Source organism: Bombus bifarius, unplaced genomic scaffold (assembly GCF_011952205.1).
Source record: "Bombus bifarius isolate JDL3187 unplaced genomic scaffold, Bbif_JDL3187 scf7180000008193, whole genome shotgun sequence".
In the NCBI taxonomy this organism is placed as follows: domain Eukaryota; kingdom Metazoa; phylum Arthropoda; class Insecta; order Hymenoptera; family Apidae; genus Bombus; species Bombus bifarius.
The window spans coordinates 521,787-545,080 of record NW_022884501.1 but is presented as its reverse complement, the minus strand read 5'-3'; the positions used below and the strand labels follow the sequence as shown (position 1 = coordinate 545,080).

Sequence of the window (23,294 nt, the reverse complement as noted above, 5' to 3'; positions counted from 1 at the left end):
CTAACTATGAAGATAAATATGATACCATGAAAACTAATATTGTATATTAACTTTAGAATGATGTCGAACTAACCAAAGTAACCAACTTAACACATAAAGATTCGAAAATCCAAGAAGATTTTTCACATTTTAGTCCAACGAATAAAATTGATTTCAAATAATAGAGAAGTTTCGTTCAGTCAGAATCTTATAAAATATAACAATAACCAGATGCTATAATAACTCCTATCGAATAGAATCCACTCCATTCTTTATTTCGATTGTGGCAAGACAAACTCGAAATATATGTATAGCTTTGAAAACATCAGATTAACATTCCTCAGTGATATTTCACGTCGTTAAGATGCGAGAAAACGTGTCCGAAGTGCGTAGATCATTGAAATCATTGACCCCAATTTTATAACAATGACATAGAACGTAAATCGTCATTTTTATTATGACACTATTTTTTTTTCTTTTTTTACGCTTGCTTCTCGTCGCTCGAAGAAAGAATCTACCGCCGACAATTTCTCAACCCTAATCTCAAAGAATTTTAAACGCCTCTGAACAATCGTTGTATTTCTCAAGACCGTGCATTCTGACGGAATATTCTTCTCCCCTTCTTCTCGTTCTTCCCCATTCTCCCTACGTACTATTGTTTCACACCGCTTAAAGAGGGAATCAAAGAAGAATCGTCTATTCTTCCCGCGTTTGATCGTCGCGCACGAACCGCAAAAGGGTTTTCTTCGTCCGCGAGCAACCGAGCTGGCTAATGATCCAACGATTTATAAGCGATCAAAGGCCGATTCGAGCATGAAACCAGGGGCTGTACTTTTTTAATTAACGCACCTTTAATTAGCGGTAAAAATCGTCTTGCTAGCTATCTCAAATTGGACTGTGCCTCTTAAATCAGTTACTGAGACTAACAGGTAAAGGAAAAAGCGGGGAGAGAGCGGGGAAGAAGAAAAAGAAGAAGAGGAAGACGCTACAAAGTAGAGCGTCGATGAAAATACATCATGAGGGCAGGGCCGTGTGTACTTCTTTCCCTTTCCTTCCCCATCTCCCGTGTATTCATTTTTTATCTCTCTTCTTCTTTTTCCCTTTCTCGTTCCCTCTTTCCTCTTACAACCACCTCTTTTCAAATTGACGCCGTGCACGCGAACGAAGTGAAACCGTTCTCTCTAGGTAGCCACGACGACGAGGACGGCTCGTGTGAGCGGCCAAGCAACGTCCATAATTAATGATAATTGTTCAACTAGCTTGATGGCTTTAATTAAAGGCAGTTCTGCAATTCCGCGCGCGGCGAGCTTACTCCTATTTTCCCTGTCTCTCTTCTTTTTTCTCTCTTTCTCTCTCTCTTTCCCTCTCCTCTCCCCCTTCATCACACAGTCCCTCTCCCTGTACACGTTGTTCGTGTATCCCTTTCCTTCTTTTCCATCGTTCTCCTGTGTTCTGTCTATCTAACCTCTGGTTCTCTTCTTTTTTTTTTCGCTTGCCGCGGTTTTCCGGCGCGGCGGTTAACGTTTCAACGAGCCAGCCTATCTCGTAGCCGCATCGAAATTCCCCCGGTTTTGAACTTGACGAATCGAAAACAAAAGGCGATCCATTATTGTCTTCGTGGCAGCATAATGAATCAAGAGCGGTGGAATTTTCATGGTTTCGGCGTGTAATTAGCCGCGGAACGCGAGAATTACCCCGTTAACGATTTCCACGGAACCCTCGTTAGACGAAGGAACACTCGTTACCCGAATGCCCTGTTATTTCGAGCCAGTGTATTTTTATTCCTTGTTGGTTTACTTGCTCCTTTCTCTGCGTTTTACATCGGTGATTCTATTTTTTATTAGGTCTTTTTTTATTATGTTTCTCTTGTTTCTTCTTTTAACGTCGCGGAACAATCAGATCGAAGACTCGTTAAAAGAAAATCACTGGATAGACCAATTAGATCTTTCGTTAGATCCTGTTACGATTTCTACTGGATTTTATTATTATTTCTAGTGGATTTTTTAAGAAATTTTTTATTCCATGATGAGTTTGATATCGAGATGTATAATTCGTTGAAGCTAATTGTCTTAATACTTGTACATGTAATTGCACACTGTTCGGTTTAATGATTGTATCGTGTGCTTAGTTTCAATGGTAAGTTAATTAGAGAAGATCGTCCGATGTTCATTAAAAATCTAATCAGAAAGGGAAAACGTTCGTCGCTAATTCCGATTAATACGTCTCCCATATCTATTTATGATTAGTACTCTGTTTGAAATCGTTCCAAAAATACTTCTCGCGTAAATACACCTTCAACAGCATTCGCGCGATTGATTTTAGTTACATCTATTAAATGCTGTATTTTCATGCCCGCTATAAACAATCCTATAAATCAGATTCGAACTTTGACCTATTTAATCCAACATATCCTTGATTTATTACTTGCCTACAGAATTCGTAAAAATAGTTTCCACAGTTTCTCGCCATATTTTTAGAACAATACCAGGTTTCTCATAAATAATACCCCGATACAAAATCCAATAGCCACCACCCTCCAAGGTGAATCATATCTCAAGAGAGGCTTTTACCCTCTAAATTTTCGCTAAGCCGAAATTGCAAAGCATCGGACACCCCGAGCATTGGATGATCGAGGCGATTAAATAAAAAAGAAGCGGCTAACCGGTGGACTCATTCGAGCCGGTGGTCCCTCGTAACAGAGACAGGGGTCGAGAAGGCGAAAGAGAAGGTAAGGAAACAGAGAAAGAGAGAGAGAGTGAGAGTGGTCCTTGTCTAAAAGTCGAAGTTATCGTCTGCCTTTTTTACCCGGAGCCCCCCGTGCGGCGCTCCTCGGATTCCACCGTGGAAGAACCCTTTTGCGCGCACGAGAAAAACGCCGCCTCGGCCCTGCCATGTGTTTCGAATGAATTTACATGACGTCCCAGCGTGTAGCTATGTCACTTTTTGCGCGTGTGCGTGCGTACGTACGTGCACGACGGCCAGCATGTGGGCAGAGATTCCCTGCAGCGGCAGATGTTGGACCATCTTCCCGTGTGCCCCTTCGAGATACGAAACTCGCCATGATTATACCCTATCTGCCCGGCGAAGGGCAGGGCCGTATCGTCTTGCTGGATTCTTCGGCGCCTCGCTCCTCTCGGTGACGTAACAGACCCTTCCCAACCACCCCTCGAAGCGCGAAAACATCTTCCCTTTTCTTTACACTTCCTTTTTTTTTTTGTTTCTTTTTTTAGTATCCTCTCTGTTGCCTGTCTTTCGTTCATTTTAGAGTATTCTTATAGGACATTCTTCTTTTTAAATGGTACCAGTGGTACCGCCGGGGGGGCTGAATGGACGAGAATTTCTGGGGATCACGAGAAGAGGTAATGGATTCGAGATATAGAATACCTGCTTCGATAATTAATTCGTGCGTTCGAAGGATAAGGAACGGTTGTTTATGCAAATTCATATTTTCATAAACATAATAAACCTGTTAACCCGGGAACAGTTAATCTGGTTCTTAACTCTCTCACAATTAGGTATGGTAATTTCTTTATTCGGATCATTTCTAACGCACCGATTCATTTACTTTTGCTGAAAATAAATTCTACGATGTTTTACATCTTTGAAATTGATTTGTCGCTGTTGACTTTTAATTTCAAAAATATACATGTTCTTGGTATATACAGAGTCGAGGTCTTTTTATATCTTGCATTTCCTTTTCTCCCTTCAATTAAGACTATGCAGTCAGCAGTCGTTAAATCGTAGTAGCCTGTATAATGGAACATTACTCGAAAGGTAAAAAACATAGACAACTGAAAATATTTCAATGTATCTTGGAAAATGAAAAGATATTAGATTTATAGTTCTTGTATGTCTGCTTTTCGTTCTTTCTTGTTATTGTTACACGTTGGGCGTTTGGTGGAAGAGTTTAGAGAGAGAAGTATGGGTTGGTCATTAGGGACCTCCCGTGTGATGACGGTGAGAACGGTGTCTAGGGGGTAGTTGGAACGGAAGTGTAGATACTTTTATTGCCCGCGGGAGGTGGAGCAATGATTTTTGTAGAATCCGTTGATGCAGTGTAAATGGAGATAAGTGGACTTTTTTCGAGATAGCCGGGTGTCTGTGCGTCCTGTTTTTTGGTAGTTTGTTCAAAGGGGAGATTTTTAGAGCGGGGCGTGGCCGCCAGACCGTGGTTTGTTTGGAAGTATTCCCTGATAAGTGGAACGAGATAATTCGACGAGATTTCAGTCCGCGTATATCATTTCTCTGACAGTGACGAATTTATGGGGAAACTTTTTAACCGTAGACCGCTCACGGTTTTGTAGATACCAGGTATTTTTTCAAATTTTACGCAATACGGCCGTTAGAAAGCACTCCTTTAATATTCGTCGATCAAACGTATGATTTTTCTACTTTACTCTTAGGACTTGAAATATTATATCGATTATTTATATATATATATATCATATTAAACATGTGCGACTGAAATTTCAAACTGAACGAAACGTTTAACGAAAATATCAATCGCGGACCACTTCACTGTGACCATAGACATTGTCAAAAAAAATTCATTACCATCACCGTGAATTCGTGCACTGCGATCGAAATCGACACTTCCGATTTTCCCGTCAATTTGACGGAAGGGGATCCTTACCAAATACCGCCACTAAGCAACAAGCACACTTCCAACCGAGCGTAGCACACCTGAAACAAACAGAAAAGTCGTCGATCAACATGACTGCACGAAACGAATACGTTACTGTCGAGAAGGGATAACAGGTAGGGGTATCAAAAAAAAAAAAAAAAAAAAAGAAAAAAAAGAAATTCACTGTACAACGCCTATTTTCGCGTGAAACGGTGTTCGAACAAGCTGTAACGAGTTTCTCGGATTACAAGTGTACTCGATACTGGCTCACCGAAAAATGGCAAGGATGGAAGGAAAAAAAAGAACAGCCTGTAAATGCGCAAAAAGTTGGTCAATCGAATGACGGTCCAACGATATCGCCGCGATTTTTCGGTATTTTTCGACCGTATTTTTGACGGAATGATTTATTTCTCTTTTTCTCCTCTTTTATTCCTTCTTTTTCTTTTTTTTTTTTTTATTTTTTTTTACCATTGCTGACTGTTTGGCCCACGTCGGACAAGCGATAATTCGAACCTTCGTTTCGAGATACAGGAAATGAATGTATGATTTTACCCATGCGCTGCTGCTTAATAATAATTATTATTATTACGAGCCGGGGTATCAATCATATGGATATCGTGACCCACTATCGCAAATCACGGAGACACGGTGGCATGTCCAGTGAGAACGCGGCGAATTTGAAAAGAGAGAAGAAAACAAGCGTCGCCGAATATCACTTTCGTCTCTTGACGTAAATGCATATGAAGAAACGATAATGTCGCGGAGAAATTACATGCTCGAGGTCTCTTTCGCCCTGTTATGGAAAAATCGTTATTATGTAAATTGAACGGCCAGAAAAATTGGCAGTCGTACTGATTGCGTTTCATTTCCAGCGGGACGTATGATATTTCCGAAGGAATTAACGTTTTTGGCAAAATGTACATATGCGATATTTAAAAGCGGGTATTCGAGTGTCGCATTTATGTTTGATGATTTTGAACAATATAACTGAAAATATGGTAGTTTATGAACGTTATTTCGGACTTCAATTTGAAATCGAATCTTCTGCTCAATAATAATAACATACTAATTTGGTAATATTCCTGTTTTCCCAAATCATAAAATATGAATAATATCGACATGTTCTTATTATATTTTCTTTTGCAGCGTCGAAAGAGAATATCATTTCTCTCAGCTGTTTACGAAGACTTCGACTATAGAATATTCATTATCTAACACTATTATAACCTAACGAATCTAGAATTAAAGCAACCTGAGACTTCGCGCCATCGAATACACCAAGTCAATCATATTTAAAGTAAGATTCTTCCTAAACCGATTGAAATGGAGATATTTGTATCATTGCCTACTTATTAGAGTGTAGATTTTTATCCAAATTTATATTTTTACAAACAAAGCTAAAGAAATAAAATCTGAATAGAGATTCGTTATACCCTCAACGTATCATAACGAGGGCCTCATATATTTTGTATATTTTTGCATATTATGAGCATCCTGTACACTTTCAAACACTTAAATTCCGCATAAATACATAAAGATTCCCTAATTACCATTAAAAGTATCAGATCAAAAATATCAGTGATATCTGAATATCATTTCGAACTTCAGAAGCAAAATTCGTCTCGCGATTCAGTCTTCACGCGCATCATCACCGTCCGTAAGATCAAGACAATGTATGTTCGTCTTGTTCGCGCGCAAGATGCGAGCAACTGTTGGATAACAGAGGCACGAAATGAATTCAAATTAGCAACAGCGTCGGGTCCGGCAGGCACGATTGTATCTTTCGCATCGCGGCTGCAACAACCAGCAACAACAACTTTTTTGTCGCAAATCGATCCCAGCCGAAAAGCCAATTTCATGCTCCGTTCAAGACGCGCTTCGGCTTCGCTCTTAGCGCATTACGTATTCCGGCCTGCCCCGCCTTCTCATATTATTGCTCGACTCTCTCTGCTTTTTCTTCTCCTGTTTTTTTCTTCCTCCTTCTTTTTTTTTCATTCCCAACTTTTTCTTGTTCTTCTTCCTCCTTCTTGTACCCTCTACCTTGTGCTCGTTTTCTTCATCATCTTCTCTCTTTTCTGCCTGGTCCTTTTTCTTTTTCTCTTCGTCTTCTTCTTCGGGGTTAGGTTATCAGGCTCCACGGTAAACCGAGCGTTCATTATAATCGCATCAAGACGAGGATGATGTCGACGGGGGAGGGCAACAGGCCCCAGGAAAGGGCACTGGCCAGCGGATTCTTCGACGTAATTTTGTTCTACGACGTGCAACGACCCGGCTAATTTCGATCGGGCTGCCTCCAGATCTCGAGAATCACGCGGATTTCTGCCTCCGTTCTCTTTCGATCGCGCGTGAATTACGCGGATGTTGCCGTGGTCAATCAAATTATCGATCGAGCTGGGTTTTGAAATATTGAAAATATTATTATAGAATACATTGTAATAGGTGGATAATTGATTTAAGCTACTTGAATTTTGCTCTTGAACTTTATTTCTGTGTTGCAAAATCTTTCTTTACACACTTTCTGATAACCACTGTTATGGTGTTGATCTGTTTGATCTTTGAATATTTGCGGAATATTGTCCTTCACAGTTAAAATATCCTATCTACGTACACAAATACGATATATGTAGTATACAGCAAAATGTATTGTCATGTTGTTTAATACATGATTTAAATTTATAGTCCGCTGAGTCTATGAAAAGGTAGAAAGTACTGGTTCTATCTATTTATTGCTCTGTAATTTGTGCGTAATTTGTTGTAATGAGAAAAAAATATTTGCAATCTAATTCAATGGTGAATAATACGAGCGTTAAAAATGTAGCTTTGTTCGTGGTTTGGGAACTTTTGATCTCTTTATAATATTTGAAATTATTGTCTTAATGCGTTTTAATTAAAGTCTTCGTATATTTGTGTTAATTCAACGTTTGGTAATATCCAGCAATAATCAGTAATCTTTGTGAAAAATGAGATGTAAATGATTCCCTTGTGTTTTTAGATTTCAAAAAAGCTATGTGATATTGTTTCTTTTGTATTACTGATAATTAATCATTAATGCAGTTTTCGGCGACAAATGTTCAATAAATTAATTGAAACATTTAATGGATTCTCCGTTATTTTGATGTTTTTACTGCAGGTAATTAAAATTGCTTTCTCCTCTTTTCAATTTTACGATGCTTCGTGACATTAATTAATTTTTAAACACTTTAATGGCATCGCTGCTATTTTGCTGTTGCAAAGCGCCGCTGTCATTAAACGCTTTACATCGTGGAAAATTTATAAAATGCTATTAAATTCTCTTTATCGTTGCTAATTATTGAACGTTAACGTTGTTAAATCGTAATTTCGTAGCTATCTATTTTCAAAAAAAAAAAAAAAGAGAAAAATACGAGTTATTGCTTAAAATATCAACGATTTGTATTTATATATTTTTTCTTTTTGTAGAATTATCAAAATAATTAAAATGTCCAATTTATAATCTCCCTAGAAAATTTATAGATTTTCAGTACATACCAAATCTTTAGGAATTCGAAGGATTTATCATCATTATTTATTTATCTGTATATCTTTTCACATATCATTCATTGAAATTTCTAAAACACAAATTTTCTATCCTAATCGTTAAATCAACCAACTCGAGAATATTATAAGATTAGCTACAAAACTCTTCTAAACATTTTTAATAAAAACCAACCAAAATACTTCAAAATCATTAAAACTTCCATTAAAAGTCAAAAGCACCAACAACTCCATAAAATCATTTAAACGAACAAACGCACGTTTACTTTCAGTTTTTGAATAATAAACATGAAATAATGGCTGCACGAAAGGGTTCAAGTTATGCAACTGTTTGTTCCACATCGAAAGGCAGTTTTTCTAAATTCCAGCCGTGTCAACCCTTTACCTGCTCCCCCTAGAATAAATATTGTCAGGATGGATCCACCTCGTATTATATTATAATAACGCGGGCATACTAATAGAACGTGCGAAGGTTTGTCAGAAAACGAAGGTTTCCAAGTAGGTACACAGATGGTCCAGCAGCTTCGCCCTTAACCCTTCGACGCGGAAATTTCCTTGTGTCGGAGAATGATGGGTCGAGAGGGGGGAGGGGCACCTATTAATATTCCTTAGACGACAAGCATCCCGTGAGAAAACTCCCCAAGGGTGTTTTTCTTTCACCTATTAGCATAAGGCGATGATCCTTTCGTTTCTCACGAACCCTGCCCCGTTTATCGTCTCGATTAATGAATTCTGGATACCTTCAACTCAATATTTCCTTCTATTCAATCAGCTTGAACCAATATATTCTTTGTTTCACAATTTATTTCATTTCAGAATCTCTTTTGACAATTTACAGAGCGTAAGAGTATAAGAGGCGTGTACAAGGTTTTACATGATACGCGGGGAAATTTAATTTTAGCCGTTTTCAAAAGTAGAAAGCTTGAATTTTTATCGAGTCCGTATTAAAAAAAAAAGTTTATCGCGTGGATTTCTATCTATATGAACTTTCATACGTGAGAACTTTGAATTTGAAAAATTTGATACGAAGTTTTTATATCTATACATTCGTAGAATTGAGCTATTTTAATGACAGATTAGTAGTAATCTGAACTGGAAAATTTAAGTATGAAATACTTTCTATGTAGAAAATTATATGAACTTTATCTATATACGTATATTCCTAAATTTTGATGACAAAGTTAACGGAGAATTGAACGGAAAAATTGATGTAAAAATTGCTATATAAAAAATGCCATATGAATTTTAACATTTATACATTCGTAAATCTAACCATGTAATGCCAAAACTAACAGTGATTTGAACTGGGAAATATATAACCCACGTGTCAGATAGTTAACGGTTCTTTAAGCGGTGTTCCTATCCCTATGCAGAAGGTAGGACGAATTTTCATAAAATTCCCATAAATAACCGTGCTTATTTATGCACAATATTTATACGCCATGCATGACCTGAAACGGTAGCCCTACTAAAATTTTAAGCATAGGTATCGACCTACGTCGCTTCGAAAGGGCTGCATGTGAAGAATAGACGATGCTACCGCGACACACCTGTAAACTATCGGATTCTTTCACCTTCGGCATTCACGCTCGAAAAAGGTTACTTTCAAGATATATCGTCATCATATTCTGTTTCAAAAAACGGTCGCATTCTCGATGCAAAGTTTGACATTTGTCGGAAGATAATGAAATCGAAATCGATACTTTCACGATGATGAATATGTAACGATAACGTATTGAACATTTCATATCTTCCATATGCAATGTTCTAATAAAATTGTTTCTTTTCTATGAAATATGTATATATTCCAAGATTTGTTGCACAGTTAAAAATATATAATATAATTTACATCGAAGTATACGATGATTGTTCTGTTTTTCGGACTTGATCTCATTGCGTAAAATGTCAAAGTTACATCATGAAATATTTGAGCTTTTGAAAGAAGTGAAATCTTCTATTTAACATACGAGAATCTTCCGAAAAGAAGTCGCAGGAATTCTAAAGAATTTCATTCAAAAGTCATAAGAATAGAATCTCTTATTATCGGTAACATTACACAGAGATCTTAATTTTTCAACAAAATAAACGAATTAACATTAAAAAGACACTTCTGAAAATGTATTAAGTCTCCAATAGAAAAAGATCACGAAACCACATACGCGTGTTCTTGAAAAAGGAAAGGAAACCACGATCACAAATGATCAGACGTTCCAGCATTCGTTCACAAACGTACACCACGGACTACCGAGTCCAGCCGTGTCTTTATCCTCTTCATAAACGCAAAAATCACTTTTCTGCTGGCCTGCCCACGCAATAACGATCCCATTAGCCCCCCAAATCGTCCTCTAGATCGTCACTAAATTATCCAATAAAGTGCAGCGCCGTTACTCTCGTCCAATACCCGTCACCGGTTATGCACGACACAACTTTTCTCGCTTGTGGCACGGAACAATTCCGTCCGACGATTATCCCTCTTTTGCCTTTCTATTCTTTTCTCTCTGTCTCTGTCCAACCAAAATTTTCCAACTCTTAACGAGAGCAGAAGAGTGGGAAAAATGCGAAGTGAACGAGAAGGAGAGAAGAGTAGAAAGTTGGCGTTGAAATCCGTGGAGATGAAAAGAAGCAAGTAGACAAGGGGTTGAAACGCGAGGCGAGTGGGAGAGGGTGAACGCAGAGGAAAAGTCACGTAGAACTTTTTTTCCGGGTGGTGAATTTTTCGAGGCCCTCGATGGCGTAGGGTGTCGAGAGGGAAAAGGAAGAGAAAAAGAGAGTCAGTCCCCATCGTCGCGAAATCGACGAGCAAATACTTAAGGCGTAACCTCGTTACGCCGGCAGCCAGTGGAAAAGCGAGAAAAATCCACTCGACGACGCTGCTGGCGGCGGCGACGGCGCGGAAAACTCGCTTCCGGTCGTTCGACGTCCCTTCGACCGGTTCAAATGCCAACACGGGGAGTGGAAAGGCGAGAGGCGCCCGTGAAAAATGGCCCGCTAGAGTCGAGCTGTTCGAAAAAAACGCACAGAGGGCTAGGTCTCGCGGAAGATTTCCTCGCGAGACCCTTTGACGAGCAGGAACAACCTCTTCGATTTTGTATGGCTCGGCGAGAACTCGGGGGAAAATTGATCAGTTGAGTTGGTTAGGCTGACTGAGGATCGAGTCGGAGAAAGAATTCGCTCGAGGCATATATTTATGTTTGAGCAAACATGCCAAAGGTGTTTATGTAGGTAGCGAAATTCATTGGCAGAATTATGAACAACTTGCTGAACGAATTGTGGGCGAGTTATGATTTTGATGTAAGAGTTAAATGCTTATTATATGGTGTATTATATGACTCGAAGTGGTTCTTTTTCATCATTAGATAAATGCACGTGATTGTACGATATACGTGATCTTCTTGCAAAAGTTTCATCTTAGATTCATCATAATGAACGTTACATGTTATCGTACATGAATATTTATAAGAGGCAAATATGATGAAACAACTTTAGTTAAGACATAATTAAGCGAATATTCTGCCATTAGTTTAGTTAGGATGTAACGAAGTGAATATTTTGTTAATTACAATCGCTCCTAATAGCAAAACACACGAACTTATCATAATTTCAATCTCTCATCGCGCAGTAGAAAATGAACAACATAGACCGAACAAATTCTACACCACGAAGAAACGTGACGTTAAAGAAATTGGAAGCGATATAGAGACAGCAAAAAGCTGACAGAGGAGACAAACTCAAACGAGGTAACAACGAGGAACGTGGACGATAAAGAGAATTACATAAAAGGGGATGAATTGTATGGAAAGGCACGGGAGTTCGTACAGGGAGTCAGGCATTATATGCTCCGACTCGTGCTAATTACACCAATTTGAGTTAAAATGGGCTAAGTAAAGAGATAAATTGATGGCTGTGCGCCTCGAGTAATTACCTAATTCGGCTATGCGTAATTACCAACGATTAGGGTGTCGCTTTCGAGACATTTCTCAGGCAGCTGCAGGTGATACAGATACTATCGCAGATGTCTAATTCGCGAACAGTGAGCATATTTTGTGAATTGACAATTTTATGTTAATTGGACTATCAATTTGGTTTGCAGTTTATAAGATAAAGTTGATACTATTATACAATAGAATTTGTTAATACTGGCAAGTTGCAAAATTTCGCTAATGACATTAGCTACATTGTGCAAGTAGCTCTGACGTTTATAACTATAAGTAGGAAATGATCGCTAGTATATACACTTAAATAAAACATGCGATCGCACTCACAGTCGAAATACTGAAAACTTTCAAACATATTGTAATATAATATCTTCTTTACGCAAAGAATCATCAATCTCGGATACTATCCAAATTTCAAAACAAGCATGGGAGAACTATATTATACTGTGCTATTATATTTGAAAATATAAAAATTCTCAAATTTAGAATACTACTACACTAGCTTCCTCTTACAAAGAATTGAAAAACAAATTTCCACGTTTCCATCCACGACTTCAACCCTATCCTCTCAACTATACTTCGGAGTATCCACCTACCTCGGAGACGTAACAAAAACGGTACACTGCGAGGTAAACGCAATCGAAAAGTTTCGTAAGGGGATTTGTTCCCGCGGCCCGCAGGTCGGGAGTGGCTCGGTCGAAAGAAAGCCAAAGGTTTTAGAATAAATCAAGTAGAAAGACTGCGTGGGTCCACGACTAGAAATATTCGGCGCTCGCTTTGTACGAGGCCGCTACGCGGGACAGGCCTTAAAACGAACACGAGGAAATCGAACGGCGACTCGATACGACGAGGACGGAGAGCAAACCGCTGGATGAAGAACAGGGACCAAACGAAAGAGTACGAACGAGAGAAAGAGAGAGGTGAGATGAGGCCAAAAGGAGGCGAACGAACGGACGGGGCCCAGGCCACGTTACAGCAGCTACGACTGAAGATATCAATCAACGGGCGCATTGTGCTCAGGGATAATTTGACGCGCGGCTGAAAGGGCCAGATCTCAAATTCCACGATCGGATAATGGCCCCTATAAGGCCCAGGAGAAGGCAGAACCTCTGGGGTATATCTACCGAACCGCAGCTTGTACCCAAAGGGACGTTCGACGAACGCGCGCGCACGAGCAACGCGATTGTCTTCTTCTGGGGGTCTAAGCCTTTATTTTCGTTCCGAGACACATTGTCCCGCTTCTTGGAACGCATTACTCAGGAACCGCGTAACGAATCGATCGCATCGATTTCATTCACGACGCTATCCGATACTACCGTTCTCGTTTTCTCTCTTTTTCTCTCTTTCCGAGGTGGTTGGTCGATTGAGTGCTTAAATCTCGACGACTTTTAAACCTACCAGGTTTCACTGGGTTACTCACTGGGTAACAGAAGTGTTCGTGACTTTGCGTGGAGCGATGAAGATGAACGAAGCTGCGGCATTTTGGGCATATTTTAGGAAGTGAGTGCCAGAAAGGAGGTGAACGTTTTGATATGGAAATTGGAAATGGAGGAAGTGTTCTGAGTTCACGTTTGGTATATTGTTGAGAATACAGGAGAATGTTCGCCTTACTGCGCGATTTGTTTTAAGGTGTCCTTTCCTTTGTCGTATCTGTTGCTTGGCGATTAAAGTTGGAAACGAATTTTATTAAAGTTTCGAACGAAAAAAAATAACGATCAAGATGATTATTGTAGCTGACCGACTAATTCAATTTATATTTGAAGTTATATAATATTTTACGATATTTGAACTTTATTAATAATCTTGAAGTGTATGATAATTTTTATCCGTGTATTTTCAAATATAGTAACGAATCACTCGAACGATAATAGCGTATAGTCTATTAAAGTGGAACAGAGGGCTCACGCGGACGAGGTTCGTGATTTCTACTCAAAAGGATAAGTCACAAGTTAATTTCATTTGTTATATTTGCTTAGATTATATTTCATTGCCATTTACGTGTTCGTGTGAATCTTTCATTGGATTTGTTATTTTACATTCAAACAGAATGATAACAAATGAATTCCTTTTTATGTGACAGATATTTAACAGGTGGATAAAATCATTAGTTACTTCGGTACTACTCGATGTTCGACTTCGTCAATTTCAGAATTCGTACGCAATACACGTTCTACGTAATTGCACATAATTCTTTTCTCATCCCCCTGGAACCATATAATTCCAAACAACTATCAGACTTCTTGTACAACAGTAGAAACTTCAAACCAAATATACCATAATCCTACATCTACCCTACAAGAAACACCTAAAAACTTCGAACTAATTACACCAAACAAAGTCGAACAAAATATTTCAGACGAACTCTTACATTTGGCAAGTCAAAGCTCCACCATTCGAATTAGAGTCTCGTTCACTTTCGTTCACGTCCACATTTTAATACACGTTCCTACTTCGCAATCGTAAATCAAGTCAATCTTCGAGCAACTACAGTTCACTTCGAAGCGAAGCGTTGAACATGTTCAGCGTCCGACGGCCAGGGGTCTCATGATCGAACATATATTTAAAGCTATGGTTACGGTGTTTTAACGAACTATCTATTCTAATGGATACACGAGAGCAATCAAACGTGTACCGTACATACTGGTTCACGAAAGTATTTGAACAATTACCAGAGAAAACGTATACGTACATGGAACATGACTGTCATGACCATATTGATCAATTTTGAAACTAATTCGAAAATAGATACAGAAATTACAAAATATTTATTGCACACAGATATTAAGTAAAATACTAGTGAACAGCTATCTTAAGCATGAAATATGTAAGGATATGTAAAGTAAGAAAACGGTACCACTGAGTATCGAGACTTTTTAAAATGATCGACTGTTTAAATATTTTTGCGATCACTGCGGAATATGTACTTGTAACAAATATCTTTTAATTTCTATATATACTTATTTTCAGATTTGTTTCAAACTTTACCGATACCGAATAAATTTCAAATTATTCCGCACAACACACATAATATATTTCGTGAGCCTCTGCAAATTCTTACGAGCGTATGCTTTCGATCGTCAGACGTTTCGTTCGTCAGAACACGTATCCATTGCAAGCACAGCCTAAACTCGTTTGTTTTTAACTAAACGTTGTCAAGAGTTTCGATTAGTTTCGAACCACTGCCCGCACGAAAATCAGGCGACGACTTATCGAGCAAGATTTATACCCGCGCTGCGCATTCGAGACGTCGAGGCGCGATTTCGAAACGCTTCTAACCGCAATGAATTATAGAAGCTGCCTGGTTTTGTGTCCCGGCGACAAGGACGATAAAAAATCGTGCGTACGCTCGGAGGCTGTTGCGCTAGCCTCGTGACGCCGTGAAATATTGCGGCGATATCCGTCTCTAACGACTTGATCGCGTGTGATTAATACTTTTCTTGATAGTTCCCTCGACGAACGATCCGAACTTCAACGTCCCCGAGACTTCTTCTTATCAGACCTTCGCGTAAACCGAAAGATGGATTTTGAGTATGAGATTTGTTTTACTGAAGTTTTGAATGAAATTCGAATAATGGATTGGAGAATTTGATATTAATTATCGTGGAGTACTCAGTGAATAGCTGTCATTAGTCGTCATTCGAAGGTTTTATTAATCTTTTACTGCGAATACGCATTCATCTTATACAGGAAAGATGCGTTTTTGTTTGTGAAAGCGAATAAGTGCGATTAAGAAATATCTGGTTGATGCGACGAAGTACAGTTGCAATTAGGAAATTGAAGAAACTTGATTAATTTCTGAAGTTTGAAGACAGTAACAGACTGATATTTTGAATAAATTATATTTTTCCTTTGTGATGCTCGTATGAAATATATATGCGATATTTGGAAGCTAATTTTTGTAGCTACAGTAGGCTGATGTTATCACACTTTCGACGATACGTCATCATATCGTAGATTACATGATTTCGAAACAAATGCGCTACTTAAAAATTTGAATTAATTTCTATTATAATATTAATGAATATTTTTGCCAAAATCTCTACTTAAAATTCCACACAGGTTTCAGAATTTCACAAGATGTAGACAAACACGCTTCAAATTAACGAATTCTTTTTTCATCCCATTAAACGTAAAGGACTCGAATGTGACACTTAATTCCTTACCTCTAAAAGAAGCCAATTTTATTTCTTTTATTTAAACTCAAACTATTCGAATTCAGAAATCACTTTACCAAATTCCAGTTCTCGGACATAACACTTAGTTTCTTTTCGTCAAACGCGTAATCAAACAACAATTTTCTTTCAAATCTAACTCAACCTAAGTTACTTGAGCCCAAAACCGGTTTCTTAATTCTAATTCAAACGCAACACATAATTTCTCGAATTTACCAAACGCACGATCCAAAGAAACAAATTTCGTTTCAAACTTGACTAAACCCGAGTTATCCACAAATTCAAAAATCACTTTACTCGCAACTCGAACGTAACATTTAGTTTGCCGTATTTGTCGAACATGCAACTAGAAGAAACCCATTTTCCTCCAAATTTATCCAAGCCTAATCTACTCAACCTCAAGAACCACTTTATCTAATCCCATCTTCCTGTTCAGTTTCCAAACATAAAACACTATCAAGTCAACTCGATCTCCGACACAATACCGCCATAATCAACTTACACCGAGAGTGCCACGAATCTTTCCAAGATCTTCGAACAGGTAACCGCATGCGTCACTAAATAATACTCTACCTCGATTTTCCCTTGAGGTAGCCGGAAAGCTGAATGGAGCACTTGACTTCCCGATTCTGTCGAACGCAGGATTAAGAGGTCCACACGAGCCATCGAAAGAAAGAAAGAGAGAGTGAGAGAGAGAGAGAGGGAGAGAGAGAGAGAGAGAGAGAGAGAGGAAGAGGAACGACTCTGTCGCTATTTTCGAGGATACAATGCGACCCCGAGGGCGCGGTTACCTGAACACGTGCTCTTCTGTTCGTCCGAATACGAGGAAATTTTTTGACACGCGAGACACCACCGCTCTACAGGTGGACTCTCTTCTCGAGCTGCAGATTTGCGGTCAGCCTGTTTGCCTAACAGGTGGATCTATCCCGTGGACGATCGGTTGGGAAATTGTTTCCCCTGTCTACCGTACCAATCACGAGATAACTCCTTCGGGAACTTCGAACTTTGTTCCACGTTCGCACGAACAAATTTACCCAGTACTAGAAAGTTAGTGTTTATCGAGGAAAATCGAAGCTGGAAGCGTCGAAGGTTCGTGTCACTCGCGAAAATCTCTCGATTCGATAGCATCGCTTTAGCTAATGGTACCTTCGTAGGTTGAGTGAAAACCACTTTCAAGGCTAATTCGTGTAATAGGTTTGAATAGAGACAGTTGGACGACCAGTAGGTTCGAGTTATTGAGTAAAACTTCGTTTAGTTGAACGCTTACAGTTCATATAAGCGGAGCTCGTGTAATAGACATGTTCACTGGTTCTTCCTGTTGCAATGATTTTTTACGTAATTGGAATTCACGTAGATTCGATCGCTACCTAGCCAGACACTAACTAAAATCTCGTTCCAATAAATGAAGTTTCGCTGTAAATATGGAAGAAGCGTAGGATACTGCCTGCTGTCTCAACAATCTGACAAGTAGTGAACTGTGTGGCTTGTTCGATCTCATAAAATTTGATCATGGTGAATTATATTCACTTTCCGATTTTTCACTCGCAAAAAGCGTCACCGTTTCAAGATTGGAAAAAATAGCGCAACATCGTATTATATCAAATAACGTTTTCATATCTACACTTCACCATAAATAAACGCGAGGTCGATCGAAAAGAGCGAATAGGAAGCTTCTTCAGGTATAAAGGATAATTCAGGGAACGAGTTCGAGTACCGATCGGACGCGATCGAACGGGAAATCTCGTGAAGGTATTTCATCGGCTTTATTTACGGTGTTGACTCTTACCTCACTTGTTCTTCAACGGTGATTTGTGACGATCTGTTGGCGAAAGAGCCGTCGGCTGCTAACACGTCCGTAAAGCGTAACGTTTTCTTCGTACTCTTCAACTACTTTCGTTGACGATAAGAATCATCGTGTTGCTATTCCTTCCACTTTTTCTCAATTATTTTTGCTTTGCCGTTTACTTTGTTTTAAATTTAATCACACATTTTCATATGTTTCTTCCTCGGTGCATGGTCGATCTTCCCCGACAGATTTACACTATCCCGCACTAGGAGTAACGGTTCGGTGCAAAAATCTCGCCGTACGACTCGCCAATGCGTGAACGGTTTTTCGTTATTCGATGCTCGTTACGTAACAATCGAACGGCACCACATATCTGACGAGCAACGAAGGAAATTCTACTTTCGAACGGCTTCACCGATCTTCGGAATTGCGACGGCTCGTCGTGCTCGTCGATTCGCCATCGTTTTCACCTTTTTTTTCGGGCCGCGGTTTCGCAAAGTGAACGTATACGTGCCGAAGATTATCAAGCGCAGATCGTTCGCGCGATTCGGAACACCACGTGGCTCGACGCGAGGCCGAGCACAAACCGTTCGAACGAGCCCTACGTGTCTTCCCAACAATCTCACTACGAAGGGATAATTCGTTTCTTTTTTCTTTTGGTTCACTCGCCGAATGTCGAAATTTCGAATAACGAAACTTCATTGCGAACATTGACTTCCGCTGGAATTTAGAATCTTGCGGTTTGGAACAGAGTGTTGCGTATCATCTTCGAGCGTTGTCGAAGCGACTTCTCGATATCCAACGTCTTCTGGAATTCTTTGCGATTTTACATGCTCCCACAATGATCGTCTCTGGTGATTTCAGTCGCGACAACCGTTTATTTAGTAAGATCTTCTTGAACATCTGTTAGCTTCGAGTACGGCTATCGAACGACTGCCGAGCGACTGTTCTCGAAGACTTCGATCGTTCGATTGCTTGTCACCGGTTGCGACGAATCTCGTATCAGGGTAGATTCAAAGAGACAGAGTTGGAATCGTCTGAGACCAAGTCTGTCTCCTTGAACCTTCTCCAATTCGTTTGCCGTGTCCAATCGTGTATCTTCTCTTTCACCACTGGATGCGATTTCTCGCGTAAATTCTTCTACAATGGTTCCCTTACGCGTGATGTTTCTTCAAGATCGTGGTAGTCTACGACCATCGTAGAACGGATCAGGCAAATCCGATCACGGAAGCTGTACTCCGGCTTTCCCAGATGCTGATTACCGCTTCATGTTCAGGAAGGGACAGCAGAGGAAGAGTGTAGTAGATGAAGAGACTGCCCAGGAAGGTTCACACTGCCCGGCGGTCTGATCGCTGACGACTGAACGCCGTGGTAGCGTTTCGCCGCGTAGTAAGCCGGCTCTCACCCCGCCATCGGCCTCTCTTTCTCTGCCTCTCCACGAGGAGTGAGCGAGAGAGACGAATGATCGAAAGAAACGAAGAAAGAGAGAAAGAGATACAGAGAGCGAGAAAGCGAGAGACACCCGTCCTTTTCGTCCCACTCTGACGTTCTGCGCGTCCTGAGAGCAACATGCCCCCGTCCTCGTACTCGCTCCGTTCTCTGCATTCATCCCCACCAATTCCTTTACGTTCTACCCCCACCGTATCGCCACGGTTCCCCCACTACTAGCCGCGGGGTCCCCACCATCGCGCTTTGAAAGTTCTTGCGATCACCGCTGGGCGGCACCAGCGTCCAAACTCTCGAGCGGGACACCGTTCGAGCGTGGCGGGCAACAAAGGTCCCGTCGGTTAGCGCCGTTATGTGGGAGAGAACGCGCTCCCCTGGTTGGTGGAAGGGGAGTGGTAACCACTGGTGGGGAGTCCTCGACTTCCCCTATCGTCGTTCTGCCACCACGTTTCCCCTCCAGTTTTATCGCTCCTCCTCCACCCCCACCGACGCGGCACGTGTTCCGTTCCACTCGGTCTCGTGCGGAAAACGATCGTCCGTCCTCGTCCTTGTTCGCCCTGTGCCGGAGTTCCTGGTAGGGGTGGTGAAATATCGTCGGTGGAGGGGATGCGCGAGAAATACCGCGTGGTAGTGGGGAGCAGAAGGACTTTGTAATGTAGCCAGCACGCGTCACGCGCTCTTCACGCTGCGATTATATGCTCGTGACTGGAGGAAAAGCGTCGTGATTTTTGGAGGAAATTGGAAGTGTTGATCATATTAGGCGATCGAGGCTCGTGTTGGAATCTTGGTTATATCGATTGGAGTCAATTTCAGATCTTTCGACTTCTTTTAAAGCAGCGTTCGTTCATTTTGCTAGTGGAGGTATTTCGATAAAATGAACGACGCAGAGAAAATATAAAGGAACGAGTGATTCTGAAATGTCTTTGAAAGTATTGGAATTCGTTTCACCGATTTTGTAGTTATCAGTTGATTTATGGATCGGTTTATCAAGGTTATCGTGGAAACTCGGAGACGTCCGCCACGTAGTGCATCAAACTCGTGGTTGATCGTTGTAGAACGTTTCTTATCGTCGCTATCGTTGAGCGTGTGTTTGTCACGCGGCTTATTTTGCAGCTAACAACGCGGTTATCACTTCTGGCTGCCAAGGTACACACGAGCACTTTCAGCTGTACGACGATAACGCGTTGTTAGTTTCGCTCTGACGAGAAAGCAAACTGGCCTCGAAGGGAGCAATACCTATTTACACACTCGTAATCGTTTCCCGGTTTTCCGGTTTAGGCGACCTCTCGTCAACGATCGAGTCGCCCTATTCCCTTTAAAAGCCATTGCCACCGTGTCTAAGTACATCTTCCCGTGTGTGTTTATACGTGCGACGCACAGCATCATAAATTTCAGTGGACAGTTTCGAGTCTCTAGGCACGCGGATACAAAACGAAACGAAAATAGCTTCTACTTTAAACATACGGTGTTCCCGATCAACATTTCCTATCCGAACGTTCACTATCGAATCTTAAACTTCAAAAGAGTGGCAAGTCGTTAGCCGACCATTACTCCCGTCACTCGACCACGTGATTCCGAATATACGTTCGAAATAAATCTAAAATCGCGCCGCTACTCGTCCGTTGAGCATTCGTTCTTACGCGTATATCCTTCCACAGCACTTTGAAGATACATGACATGATATAATTATACGAACCAAGAAACTTTGAACGATCTTGAGTGCAACGAGCCATCCACGCGTCGCATACGAACTCCTCCTCGGACACGGCGTTCCTTCTTAGTTGATCGCGAAACGATAATCATCGTCGTTCCACGTTCCCGTCACACGAGAAAAGCCTAGCTCAAACTCGATAACGAACTCCACTGACCACTCTAAAACGTCACGTTATATATACACACTTTTCCTCGCCTCGTTAAAATAACCAGCATTACGTCTTGTATAAAATCGTATCGGGAGAAGAAATCACCGTGATTCGAACTCTGTCATCGACGTGAAGATCCGACGTGAATCGTGACGAAGGAAATCGGGGATACCGGCGCGGTTTACTCGACACGAGAAGACAGTATCTCGAAAGAGGGTTGGCACGCGTTGAACTGGCTGTTGTCGAGCTCGATCGGTCTGCCCGGAGCAGGCGAGTTTCCCCTTCGCCACTTTCCCTGCGCGCACCCTCCCCCTCTCCGCGTTCCACCGCGCGAAACACACACGGCCGATATATATGTTTCCCCTTCATCCCTTCCCATACCATCCGCGACACTGTCTCTCGTCTTCCTCCCCCGCCGCCGCGAGGACTCGTGAAATTCCGGAATTCCGCGCGTCCGTGGCTCCACCTCCCCCCTCACAGAGCGCGAAATCTTTTTTTAAACTCCGCCTAGCTGCGGTGCGAAGCGAGACGGAGCGACAGAGAGGAAAAAAGCGGAGCAGGCGCGAGCCACTCGGCCTTTTTCCCACTTCTTCCGCGGTGCAAACACGCCGTACGCCAAAACCCCGCCCCCTTTCGACGGGTTCCCCATCGACGCTTTTCCGCTGCCACAGATTTTCCGGGGGAATATGGCTCTCTCTCCTCGAGCCTCTCGAGACGAGGCGGGAGAAACGCTCCACGCAATTCCCACTAGTTAGCGCTATCTGGACATCCTACCGACATCTAGCGGTGGATATTTTTTTTGAACAGGGGCTGTTTCAGGATTTTTCATATCTTCGATGAGGCGTTTTCGCGATTTTGGTTTTATTTTAAGGTATCGATATGACGTATCATTTAGAAATAGTAATAGGCGATATGAGGGACGTTTATGAGTTAAACGATAATAAAATGTTATAAAAAGAATATGTTTTGTAGAATGCAATTGATGAACAAATTTTTATGGTCTGTTAGTTTCAGATTTAGTTAGGTCTGTGTATCGAGTTCATGAGAATCAGATGTATTTTAGTTGGAAATATTACGATATTAAAGATATTTGAAAATTGTAGAAATTTACTGCTGTATCTTATGTTGGTAAGAAAGGAAACTCCCTTGTTTTGCTTATCGATCGTATCGTATAAAGTCACTAGACTGGACGTTAGCGACATCTGTTGGTGAGTTCGTCGCAATTCAGGATGAAAGCATCCCTAACATTTTATTGCATTTTTAACGTAACATTTCGTATGACGCAAAAGTGGCATAATATTCGGAATGATTTAATAGTAAGAATTAACAAATTTATAATCTCTAATATATGAATTTCAATGTTTAGAGCGGTGATGTTCCTAAACGTAGTTTCAATCCTTTTATGATAGATGACTATACATATAAAAAAAGTATTTTATATTTATTATATTTAATTTGTATAGGAACTATCAATTTGTTAATGAAATACAGAGCGTTAGAAGTAATCATAAAATATTGTTCTTAAAACGATCTTGCCAAGCGGCTTTTTCCGTGTCGGTATGGATTCCGCATTTTCCCGCGACGTCGATAAAGCAGGTGACTACTTCACAAAATTTTCAACCGATTAACTTTCAATTCAGTGCAAACGAGGCCCCTGATGGCGCACATGGGTATAATTTCCACCAAATCGTGCGGTTGAGCGCGCCGAAAAACGATGTTCCCATTGGTTCAAAATTGATTTACATCGAATAAAGCGATGCCCGTGAAAGATAGACTGCATAGACAATGGAAATTATCAATTATGATAAAAAAATTAGTAAAGAATCAGTGCCATGAAGATCTCAAATTTCTATCATTTTGTGCCAAAAGTTTCAAATCATTCTCCACTAAAATATCTACAACAACCCAATATTAATTTGGTTGTATGGAGTTGATTGAATTTCGAATCAGAGATACAGTTGTAAAAATCTCGTAACA

The 23,294-nt window shown here is 40.6% G+C and overlaps 1 protein-coding gene and 1 long non-coding RNA gene across 3 annotated transcripts in view; one reads left to right on the top strand and one right to left on the bottom strand.

Moving 5' to 3' along the window:
• LOC117209731 (UPF0489 protein C5orf22 homolog) overlaps nt 1–23,294 on the top strand; it is a 1,030,747-nt gene that overhangs the window by 786,170 nt on the left and 221,283 nt on the right. The window lies entirely within an intron of this gene.
• On the bottom strand, nt 1,459–21,565 carry LOC117209738. Its single transcript, XR_004487971.1, has 2 exons — nt 18,010–21,565; nt 1,459–4,662 (listed from the first exon to the last, which is right to left on the bottom strand). It is a non-coding gene; the product is annotated as an uncharacterized LOC117209738 (long non-coding RNA).